General features: G+C 44.0%; 1 long non-coding RNA gene across 1 annotated transcript in view; it reads left to right on the top strand.

Moving 5' to 3' along the window:
* LOC120608723 (uncharacterized) overlaps positions 1-10,815 on the top strand; it is a 121,461-nt gene extending 110,646 nt beyond the window's left edge. Inside the window, exon 3 of the long non-coding RNA XR_005654496.1 lies at positions 10,609-10,815. This is a non-coding gene — a long non-coding RNA (uncharacterized LOC120608723). The remainder of the gene's footprint in view (positions 1-10,608) is intronic.
* Positions 10,816-12,627: the final 1,812 nt, after the last annotated feature.

The raw sequence follows: 12,627 nt of genomic DNA, 5'->3' as shown, positions 1-12,627 counted from the left end.
GATATTAGATCTATCAACTATCGGAATGGTTCTCTATTTTCTGCTTTATCATAGAATGAGATGAATACTATAAGAATATCTTCTTTGAAAGGTTCTTACAAGGTCTGGAGATTATATAAATAAATTAATAAGTCCTATATTTATATATTCATCTGTATCTATATCTATCTATATCTATAGCATTTAGTCTTTTGCCTGGCATAAAGTAGTCCCTCAGTAAGAAATAGTTTGTTGTTTTGTTTATTTTCAGTAAGGCAGCATGGTATAATTTTTGAGACATGGTTTCCAAACTCAGGTCAACTTAAGATAATATCATGACCTTGGACAAGTTACTTAACCTCTCAGGTATTTGTTTAACAGAAAATGGGAATAATGATCAAAATAAAACCTCCTAAGGTCTGAATGAAAGTTATACAGGTAGAAGATAGTAACTTGCTTCCCAATACTGAAGTGTAAGAAGCAAATGACTGCTTTGATGAGGTAAAGTTGAGGGAAACTCTTGTCTTATTTCTAGGCTATGTACAAAGATCCAGGAGTCTTTCAGGCTGCCTGAAAAAAAATGGAAGGATGAACTCCATTTTTAGGTCAATAGCTATTCACTGAAATGTTAAAATGAAAATGTTTCCATTCACAAACAGAGAACTCTTTGCCCTCATGCTAAGCATGAGCATTGGGCTATTTTGCATAAGTCTCAAAACTTTGATTCTCAGTAGCCAATTCTGTGGCATCCATGTACCCCGCCGCCGGCAGAAATCCTGACACTTCTCAGGATGCTACATGAGTTCCTGTCACTTGTGAGATCTGCCACAGCATGCTCTCTCACCCTAGGCTCTGGGATGATAACTTTTGCTTACCTTGTAGGGCCAGTTCTGCCTCCTTCTCCACCCTAAATACCAACTTCCCTCAATAAGTTCCTCAAACAAAGGCCCAAGGATGGGAATAGATATGAGCCCGTCTTTTAGATGCCTTATCTTTGCAGACTGCAATACAAAAGCCTTTAATAACTCCATCAAGGAGAGGGAATATATGTTCCAAACACATTTTTTCCAACCTCCTATCATAGGGGAAACATAAGCTAATATCCCAATATGTTTTTTTTTTTGCCAGTAATAATAATGATAAGGATGATGATAAGAAGAAGAAGAAGAAGAGGAGGAGGAGGAGAAATAATATGTGTAGTATCAAGTACATGATACTTGTACTTGTGCGTACAAGTACCAAGTATGGTGTATTGTAAATGGTTAATAAATGGTACATAACTACTGTGCTATTGCCGTTTTATGTTCCTGGAACTGCCTCATGATGCTTCAGTACTTTCTTCTATGCTTTGCTTAGATAGGGACAAGACCTTGATGTGAGAAACTGTGATGTAGAATAAGCACTTTATCAGATGGATAATGACCAGATTCTCCAAAATGAATAAAAATGAGATCTTGAAATCTCATCTGGGCCTTTACTTGCTAACTTCATTTACTTTCTTGATATAGTTTGTGTCGAGTGAAGAAAGAGAGCTTGGCAAATATTAATATTGGGCAATATCATTTGCGCAAGTACATAATAAAATATGAGGAGATCCAAACCAACAGTATCTTAAAAGAATAATGCCCTCTGACCAAGCAGGTTCTATTCCAGAAATGCAAGGATGGTTCAATACTGAAAATGTTGATAACTGCATTACATCAAGACATCAGATGGTAAAGGAGAAAAAAACATGATCATCTTGATAAAATTTACCATGCTGTCTTGATTCAACTAGAAATAGTGCAGAAGGAATAGAAGGGAAGTTCTCACATGGTAAAGAATATGAGAAGTCAATTTCAAACTTAAAAATTAAACCAGGTACATTACCATTAAATTCAAGAATAAGACTCAGATGTCCACTATCATCTGTCATTACTTAATGTCGTTCTGGAAATTTAAGTCAATGAGATAAAGTACAAAGAGATAAGTCTATTAAAAAGGAGATTTAAAAATCAATTATTATTTTCTGTTTCTAAACTCCAAGAAAAACAACATTAAAAACCTGAGTTTAGAAAGGTTACTGGTTACAAATAAATATATAAAAATTAATAACTTCTCTAATAAACTACAGTGATCAATTAAAATATTAATAGGAAAAAGGGTGAATTCATTGAATAAATCAAATGTCAGCCATCTAAAAATACATTTAATAATACCATATACAAAAAAATCCCTCAAAATTTGTATAGCCCTAAATGTAAGACCTATAACTATAGAATTTTTTAAAGAAAATATAGGAATAAAACTTAATTACTGTGGGTTAGGCAAAGCCTTCTTATATATGACACCAAAAGCACAAACAACAGAAGAAAATAGAGATAAATTGGACTTGATAAAAATTTAAAACTTTTGTGCTTCAAACAACACTTTCAAGAAAGTGAAAAGGTAACCTACAAATAAATAGAAAATATTTACAACTCATATATGTGACAAGGGACTTGTGTCCAGAATATATAATGAACGTTTACAACGCAATAATAAAATGACAACCCAGTTAAAAAATGAGCAAATGATCTGAATAGACATTTCTCTAAAGAAGCTATGCAAATAGCCAATATGCACATGGAAAGACGCTCAACATCATTACCAATTAGAGACATGTAAATCAAAACCACAATGAAATACCACTTCCCTTTCACCGGGATGCTGGTGTATGAGACCTAATTACTCAATTACCATATCAGGATAATGTCAACAAATGATGTTTAGGTCTAAAATTGATATATCAAAAAACAGCATACAAATTTTGTTTAGAAATATAGGTTAAATAACAGTTAAAGTAGTTGAAATGTCTTGGTATGGGCCAGAACCGGTAAACAGGGATGGAGAGAGCAAGGATTACTATTCTTTGTTATACTATCTTTAGTAGTATTTGATTTAAAAAAAAAAGAAAAATCATATTCATGCATCATATACTTGAAAAAATAAAAATTGAGATAATAATCTCTACTACATAGGACTGCAGCATGAATGAGAGATAACATATGGGAAAAGCCTGGCTCAGACTGTCCAGTCAGCAGGTGCACACATCCCGCTCCTCTGTGATGCATCCCAGGCTGCCGCCCTCCGGCAGGCCTCCCTGTGAGTCTTCGTGCCCTCTGCAGTGATATTCTGTTGCTTTATATGCATTTTTCTCAGTGAAGGTGTAAAGAAGTTATCATAGTTTTTTCTCAGTATATCCATGACCTGGGTCTCTGCCTCTCTCCTGACATTCTGCCTTATTTAATCATGTAGTTAGCAAACCTACACCTGTGGCTTCTCTACCCCAAATGAGACTGGCATAAGCTCAGAGGCATTGTTAAAATCAGAACCCCCTGCTGCCAGTTGGTGCCAGTCAGCTGGCACTGCTGAATCCCTCCCTCTAAAGATGCCCATGCTCTCCTCGAGAAGTCGCTTTAGTGATGGATTGACACACTCAGGCCAGGGACTCCCTTTTAGAGTCTATCGATCACTGCCTGTATCCCAAGGATGAGAAGTAGATGACCTAGCGTGGCTTCCTACCAGATGCCAGTCAGCCCTGTGAACGTCCCTCTTAGTTTGAGAAGAAATCAGGCTGAGCACAGAATTGGTTTTTGGCAGACAACTGGGGGAATGAATCAAGGCAAGAAGCAGAACTGAGCCATAGTGAACTTTAGTCACCAGAATGGCATTTGCCATTCAACAAACATTTATCGAGCTGTGCTGTGGGCTGCCATTTTCTCATGTGTCAGCTCACCAAATCCTCAATAAACAGGTGTTATTGCCTTGTTTAACAGGTGGTAAAACAGACACAGAAGTGTTACATAATCTTCCATTAGGCTCCCAGCAAATAAATGCTAAAGGCAAGATTTGAACCGTCTCCAGGTAAGAAAGTGTTTCTTCCATGTTACAGCTACCTCTGCTTCAAGCATGAAGTATATGAATGCATCCTGCCTACAATTACCTACGAAGGTTTCAGGTTGAAGAGTATAAGACTTGGAATCTTAGGTTTGTGGTTTTCTTAGGACAATATTTCCCCAACTCTGAATGTTTCTTCATAAATTCTACAGTGATTACTGAACTTTCCCTGTGCCTACAGTTATGCTGCATGTTGGAAATACAGAGAAGACTGGGACATAGTCTTTACCAACACTAGAGCTTAGAGAAAAGAGCAGAGAATGTGTTTAACCAGTGTCTGTACAAAATGGTTAAATACGAGTGCAGCTGTCAGCAACTGCCTTCCCAGGCCAACTCTCCAAATAGGCTTCAGCTTACAAATAGGCTCGACCCTGTCTGAGTCAACTCAGCAGCAACGTTCATAATTCAGGAGCATGGCACGACAGCAAGTAAGCTCTGAGAGGGGTCCTGCCACCCCCCTCAGAGAGCAGCAATCTGCCACTGGTCACAGTGTCTGTTGCATGGTGAGCCTGGCATCAGCCCTGCACAGCTCTGTGTCCCTGGGCTGCTTAGAGCACAACCCCCATCGAGAACAAGGGACATCCACTGATACCCTAGGCATCTCCCTCTCTCCTGACACAAGTCTCATCTCCTGCTTGAAGAAATGTCCAGTCTGACACCTTAGATCGCTTGACTGAGGTCCTGAGGACTTATCTCTTTCACTTTGCCTTCTTTCTGAAGCCTGCCACCTCAGGCCTTCTGGCAATGGACAGGGGTGTTTCCTAAACTGGGCAGGCCTGGAGTCAACCAAGTCCACCACACAGATTGGAGGAATGGCGACACCTGGCCCAAGGCTCTTCTCTGCAGAGCTTCTGTAGATGTCAGGGCAGAAGCAGCCCAAACCTGAAACAGGACATATGGACAGATGTCTCTTTTAGGTTGCAAATAAAAAATTGGGCTGCCTTAGATGCAGAGATTTTGTGGGAATATTCTAAGGGAAGGAAGGAAGTTCCGGAAACAGGCAGCTGCTCTGCCAGGCCTCAGGGAGAACAGTACCCGTGACACCTCATGGCGTGAGAAACGACAGCGTGTTTGTCCTGGAATGTTTGTCCTCCTCAGAAGCGGTCATGGGGCTCTCTGTTCTGGCTCTCTTTGTGCCAAGGTCTTCTGTTCTCTTTCTGTCTCCAATTACTTCTCCCTCTACTTGCAGGTTTCTCCACTATTTCTACCTTTTTTTCTGATTCTCTGTGTCATAGTTGTAACTTCCCTAGAGAGAACCTGTTTGTGTCCCTTCATCAGCATATAATATGGAGTATTCCTATAGGGCAGATGCTCAAGCCAGATTCTCAAGTCTGCTGCTTATACTTGGTGTCACGATTCCAGCCAGAGAATGAATCTTTGGTCTAATCAGTTGTCACTGGGGTAAGGTGGTCACAGTACATGGGGTAAAGTGGTCACGGTACACGGATAATGACAAGTTATACCCAAAACACTACAATTAGGTAGCACGTAGAAACCCCGGCCTTCATCTCCACTATACTTCATCAGGGATTGGATTTATCTCATCTCCTTGTCAGTTACCCAGCCAAGGAATCCTAAAGGGATCTCAAAAGATCACTGAGATCCCAGAACACCTTGCAGTCCAGCCCAGTTAAATGACCACTGTATCATTCATGTAAAGTAGTTCCCTATTTGTTGTGGAATGGACCTAACGCTCAGAAAAAGAAGGCATCATCTGGCTTTTTTCAATTACTGCCCTTCTTTTTGGTTCATCAGGATCTCAGTTTCCTGTTTTCTCACGATATTTTTCATCCATCTCTTATAAAGAAACAAACCTGATTTCTCATGAACTCATTCAGAGTCTTGGCTCAGTTGCTCTCCTGAGTAACTGACTCCACATGTTTATCCCTCTTGCCTGATCAGATCCTGGAGGATCTGACTTTATTTGTTCTTCAACAAACATTACTTAACCTGACCTACAAGCCAGGTGCTGCACTAAGGTTCAGGAACGATCAATCGCCAGCCTTGTGGATATCATTATTCTTGCCAGCATCACTGCCAGGTACTTAGCATTTACTAGGTGGCAGACACTAGGACAGGCATCTTCCAGCCACGCGTTGCTTAATCTGCATGATCCTCACAAAACCACTCCGGGAGGCAGTTGCCATTGTGTCTCAACTTAATGATTTAGCGTTGAGGAAATTGAGTCTCAGAGCAGTTGAGCAAAGTTAAGAACTTAAGATGCTTGAGCCCTTTGGAATTTCCAGGTTACCCACTAAGTGGGAACAGCAGACTGCCCTGTGACTCGAATCTGCCGTGTTGATCTGAATATGATCTGAATGCTTTTTCTGTGCCAACCTCTATTCGGAAATGACAACATGGTTGCTTCCATAATGATAAACAAGGTCCCATTCCCTGGGACCCCTGCCACCCAAACAGCGAAACATACAGCACCAACACAGGCCATATGAGCACACAGGCTAACTCTTCAAGGTCCATTTTATAAACCCATGGGAATGTGGTCCATATTGGTCTGACACCTCATAGTATGTTCTGCTCTCCTACATCTTGTATATTTACCTCAATAACTGCAAGTTCATTAAGGGCAGGTATCATTATCTCCATTCATTGCTTCTCTGATTTATGTATTCATTTATAGCTGCATTAATCTGACAAATATTTACCGAGTACCTACCCTGTGCCAAGCTCTGCCCTAATCAACAGAGGAGCACGGTATGAATAAGACATGTGTAACTCTCAAGAAGCGTGGTTTAGTAGCAGGTACAACTCCCCACACAGGCAGTGACTGCCAGGGTACCGAGTATACTCACCATATTGCTGCTGTAACTGAGAGGACAAGGAACCGTGCCCTGGCAGGCAGGATGGTTTCAAAGAGAAGACAGAATCAGCAGGGAGGGGGTGCCTGTGGGATACTTCAGTGTCAGGGGATGGGGTCTGGACTTTATCTGGAGGGCCATGACACGTAGGCTCAGAGTGATTAGAGAAGTTGTCTGAGCGGCAGGGATCTCTGTGCCATTCCTGTCCTCTTTGAAGGGGACAGAGTCATCCAGGAACTCCTCTGGAATGCACTGCTAGAGGAACTGTGGGAGACACAGCAGGTTTAGTGGAAGAGATCAGATGAGAAGAAGAGGAAAATAATATCGAATGGGTACCTGCTATGTGCTAGTGTGCTTCATACATGGACGTGATTTTAATTCTACGTTAGAAATAAGGAAAGATCCAGGAGAGCTGGTTTCAGGCCCGGGTCTCTCCTCTGGTCACAAGGCCTTGGGCAAATTGTTTTACCGCTCTGTGGACCAGTTTCATCCTGGATGACGCAATGAGGAACTGGGGCTTAAGAGAGGTAATAACTGGGAAATGGCATCGAATATTCTAAAGGTTGCACACACGAGAGGCTTTTTATTTGCTTGTTTGGGTAGAGAATGAGAACAGAGCACCCCCAAGCCCATTCTAGGTTGAGAAAGCTGCTAATAAACTCAGTGAGGTTTGGGGACCTAAAATGGAAGGCAGAAAAGTGAGAAATGGGTCTAGGTTACAGTTGGGATTCTGATTCCTATTTACTGTGTGAAAGCGGGTTTATCTCTTCACTGTGGCCCCCTCTCCATCTGCAAAAAGAGAGGGTCTTTCCAGCATCAAGTGTCTATGAGTCTACAAGACAGAGGAGAAGGTAGTAGCTCTGTAGATACAAGAGTAAGTGGAGGAAAAAAAACCCAGCAAGTTCTGTGCATTCGCTCCCTGCCATACAGCCCTACTTGCCCGATTTGGGAACTCCTTTCCGTTTTATACAGTGAGTTGCTTAGTAGAAGCTAGGGACTCAATTTCTCTCTACCCGGAAAAGGAAAAATCCCTGATCCATTTCAAAGGAAAATTAAACCTCCTTCACCTTTTAAATTTCCTGTTCGGTGAGCAGCGTCACCATCTGTCCAGCTGCCCCAGCTGGACATCTAGCAATCATTCCAGTCACGCTCTACATCCAGCCTCCAAACCCTGTAGATGCTCCCTCTCTAACCACTTTCCAAAATGGTACCTCCCCTTCCTCTCACTCCAAGTGCTTGGTGTCCTCCCTCACTGTTTTTCTACCTGGCCTATCACAACAGTTGCCTAAATAGACATCCTTTCCCTCCTCACCTTTCCACACACCCACACTGTTGGCGAGATCTTGCCTTCACATTGCCTGTGTCCACCTCCCATCCCTTCAGCCCACCTTTCACTCCACTGCTGGTGGCGTCTGAGGTACCACCACCTTGCTCACTCGCTGCCCTGGGGTTTCTCTCACATCATCTGGTAGGGCACCCATGGGAACCTGCTCAGCAGAGATGCTTGGGCAAATCGGAAAATTCAAAAGTTAACATTCCACAGAGCAGTTCCTAACCAATGAGGGTGGGAAGCAGGTGGATTAGTGACCCCCATTTCCCATCTCCGGACAATTTTGAAGCACTTTCTATATGCTCCTCAGGGGGTCCCAGCAGAATCCAGTCACCATTGCCCAAAGTGATGCTCAAGAAGTCAAGAAGGAAGGAAAGAAAGAGGGAAGGAGGGAGGGAGGCAAAAGAGCCAGAGAATTGAAACCACTGGCCTGCAAGACAAAATCTATACTCCTTGCATTGGCCTTCAAGGTCCTTATAGTCCATGAAGTGATTCCTTACCTTTGCAAACATATCTAAATGCTCTAGAAGAAACTCGGTTTTTATATCAAGCTGCTATTATTTTTCAAGAATGCCGTGCGATCTCACACCTCTTCAGTTTTCTTTCCCTATCTATCCCTCTGCCTGCTGGACTCTTACTCGTCATTTATGTCCAACCCAATGTCACCTTCAGGTGCTTCCAAGTGCCCCCCCCCCGATCCCCATCACATATCTGCCACTTGAGTGGCTCATGACAATACTTTGCCAATCTTCATCATTATCTTCCTATTAAATCACATTTACTAAGCTCTTACAATGGGCTAAGAGGGCTACTGACTGCATTACATAGACTGGTTTATTTCATCAACGCAAAGAATGATTATGATACTGAAGATAGAGGTCCAGATGGGGAAACTGAGGCTCCGGGAGGTTTAGGAGCTTGTGATGCTGGAGAGTGTTCCTGCAGGGTTAGCACAGCCATGTGGTTATTCACGTATCTATTTCTCATGTGACCTGGGAGCTCTCTGGGGTCAGGGACTGAGTCTCCTGTGTCTCTGTCTCTCCTCAAAGCAGAGCCCTGCATCGACTCCAGCACATCCCACCCCCAGGACTAGACTCCCAGCCTCCTTGCTGCTTCTAAAGTACCTGTTTCCCTTTCTGTAACAATAATTGTTAACTTTTCTTGAAGACTTGCTACAACAAATTTAATCCTCAAGTAAGCCTATGAGCTTCTGTTGTCATCATAGCTTGATTATATTGCATTATACAATAGTCTCTTGGCCTTTTCCGAGAGCCCCTGAGGGTCTCTAGGGCAGGATCCTTGCTGGCTTTGCCTCTGTTTCTGCAGCCTCCCACCCAGGGCTGGGCACAGAGAAGTGCAGTAACAGTGCGAGCCAGGGCCCTTGGGAAAGGACTGTTAGGTGTGGCGGCCTGGTGTTTTCCCCAGCTGGGCCCCGGCCCCGTGGTCCTGTGGTCAGCCTCAGGGCTGACCTTCACATCTCGGACCTGCCTTTGGATCTGGCTTCTTCTCCCAGGAGCCCAGGTTTATAAATAAAAAAACAAACAGGGCAAATAAAAACATTATCTCATTGGTGCTTGAGTCAGCTGCTCCAGATGTCTTAGGGCTTAGGGGCGGGGAGGGGGTGCTGCAAAGCCAGAAGTGGGGCTGCAGTAGGGTGCATGGGGAGTGAGAACAACTCCTCGGATTTGAGTGTCTTCGGCCAATGAGTTTACGTTAATTGCCATCTCCACCCTCAACCTATCCCTACCAGCTGGCCACAATGGATGCTTACTACCTCCTGGGCATCCAGCTGGCACCTCCGAATCCCCAGAGTAGGCCCAGGGCAGCTGCTCAATATGAAAAACAGAGCTGTCAAATTAGGTACCTTATATCCATTATTTCATCTAATCCCCACAAATTGCCTGTAAAGTCAGGTTTATCAGCCCCATTTCATAGAAAGTTAAAGTCAGGAGCAAACAAGTGGAAGAATCTGGACTTGACCCAAGGTCATTTGCCCCTAGCTTCTGAGCTTGTTCCAATCACCCCACCAAGAAGATGTGATGACCTAGTGGCGACAGCAAACTTCTTAGTTCCCTACTCTGTTGAGGACATTTATAATGATGGAAGGGAAGACTGTTAAGAAAGAAAGTCAACTCGTGTGTCCAAAACCCACATTCCCTCTCTCGTTGAGTTACAACAGAAAGAACATTCACCTGAGAGTTGGAACCCAGGTTCGAGCCCTGGACTCCCTTGGTCCTAACGTGCTCTGTACACTCAGCAAAGCCACCTCCCCTCTCTGGGCTGCAATGCAGTCCCTCTGATTATGCGTGTGTTTGAGATGAGCCCTGACGCCAGGCAGCCCGTAGGGCTGTAATTTCCCATCCCATACTAGGGGTTAAACATTTTAGATGAATCTTCGATCCTTTTACTTCTTCCAAACCATCCACAGATGTGAAACTTCAGTCACTGCCATGGCTTCATGCAGCCCCCATAGACCAAAATGCAAAACAACCAACCATGTTACAAAGACGCAGAAACTCCAAGAAGAACTGTGCCCCATTCTCCTATTTTTCTCATGTGTTTCAGGATTTGGCTCTCTCCAACATTTCTTCCTCCAGACGTGATTCAGAGCAGAAGTTTCAGTACATCTCGACATTTTCCACCCAGTCTGAAGGTCCGGCATGTGGACCTATCCCGAGGCTCTCTTGCTGTTTATTCAGTAACTAATTAGTGCTGGTAGAGGAACAAGTGTGGCCTCAAGGTTGTTGCCAAGACCAACAGCGTCCAATTCTACTGGAGGTAAGAAGAGTGGGACGGAGTCCAAAGTCTGCCAGAGGCCAGCACAGCAAGGCCGTGTCATGGTGGGGAGGGGCGACATGGTGGCAGGATGTGCCGTGGAGGGGCCGAGGACTGGGGGGAATGGGGTGCCTTGCAGGAATGAAGTCTAGCTGGACTTAGGAGAGAATTTAGATTTAAAGTCATGAGAGTGATCATTTCTCCTCCTCTCTTTTCTGTTTGCCAACATCATATATCCTGGATTAACCCCAAATTATACCACATCTGAGATTTTTTTTTTTGTGGTGGGGGGGCGTGCCGTCATTGTGGGTCAGGCCAGATGAATGGAAGACTTCCGTTGCCACAGAAATTCAATTCAATAATTTAATTTGCACTCACTGAATGAGCCCCTTCTCTGGCGAGGGCAGCGTCGATGTAGAGGTGAATGACTCATGGTCCCTGGTCTTAAAAAACTGACTCAAAGAGATGCAGATCGGGAAACAGACAGGAGGCTCATTGAGAGAAGGGGAATGACAAAGTGTTGTGTAAGCTCCAGGTGACACGGAGGGAAAGGGACCTGGCTCTGGCTGGGGATGTTGGGAAAGGCTTTCCGGTGGAGGAGGCATTTGAGATGGGGCTTGAAGGCTGAGTGAGGACTGATGGAGAAGGCAAAGCACTGAGGAGCTTTCCGGGCTCCGCACTGCGTGGCCCTGAGCGTGGCACCTCCCTCAGTTGTGTTCCTCTTTTGTCTGGCTCAAGTCCTAGTGCTGGGCAAAGGCGCAGAAGCCCAAAGTAGCTCACCTGGATCAGGACACTGCAAGCAGCTGCAGGTGAAGAATAGGTGATTAGAATGCTCTAGACCAAAAGAGAGTCCCAGGTCAGGAAGAGTCTCATTGGCAGGCTAAGGACTTGGGATTTTATACTCTACACCTGCATTGTCCAGTGCGGTCATTACTAGCCACGCAAGGCTATTTTAGTTAAATAAAATGAAATATTTGGTTCCTCAGTGACACAAGTAATATTTCAAGTGCTCAATAGCCACATGTGTTCAGTGGCTGTTGTATTGGGCAGTGCAGATATAGACCATTTCCATTGTCACAGAACGTTCCATTGCACAGTGCTGCTTTAGACAGTGTGAACCATTGAAGGCTTTTAACCTGAAGAGTGAGAGGGTCAGATTTGTTACGCATAAGGATCTGGTCGTAGGGGGAAGAGATCACAGACAAGTCATGTGGGAGTCTTTTACTGTGAGTCCAGCTGAACCTTGACGAGGATAGAAAAAGAGAAGGAGATGAGGGGAGGAAGGGTGAGTGCGACCCTTTGATTTCTCCAAGTGAGCTTTATTAATGATGGAGAAAAGAGCGGGGAAGTAGCAGGAGATCAGCTCAATCTTTCTATTAGTTCAAGCGCCTTGACAAAGATAGAGAAGGAAAGGGGATGGAGGATGAGTGTGATCCTTCTGTTATACCACATGAGCCCTGATGAATAGAAAGAGAAGGAAAATGCAGGTAAGTGCTCACTTAGAAGCACGGGACCAAGTCCTTTCCAGGGCTGCTGCGTTCTGGAGCTAATGGACCGAAGTGCTCCTCTCTCAGACACTGGGGCCCGGTGTCTTCTCTGGGTCTACGCTCCCTGGCACTACAGAATCCTGAGGTCAGCCATATCCTCAGGTGCCCAGATCCAGATTGCCTGGGTTCAAATCTCCCTGTGGCACATGCTAGCTCTGTGATTTGGTGAATGTTTCAAAACATTTTATTTTTGCCTCTGTTTCTTCATGTGTGAAGTGGAGATGATAATGATACCTACATTGTGGAGTTATTGAGGGTCAAA

The sequence above is a fragment of the Pteropus medius genome, unplaced genomic scaffold, assembly GCF_902729225.1.
Source record: "Pteropus medius unplaced genomic scaffold, Ma_sr-lr_union100, whole genome shotgun sequence".
NCBI classification, from domain to species: domain Eukaryota; kingdom Metazoa; phylum Chordata; class Mammalia; order Chiroptera; family Pteropodidae; genus Pteropus; species Pteropus medius.
The sequence above is the reverse complement of the archived record's forward strand: the minus strand, read 5'-3'. Positions and strand labels throughout refer to the sequence as shown.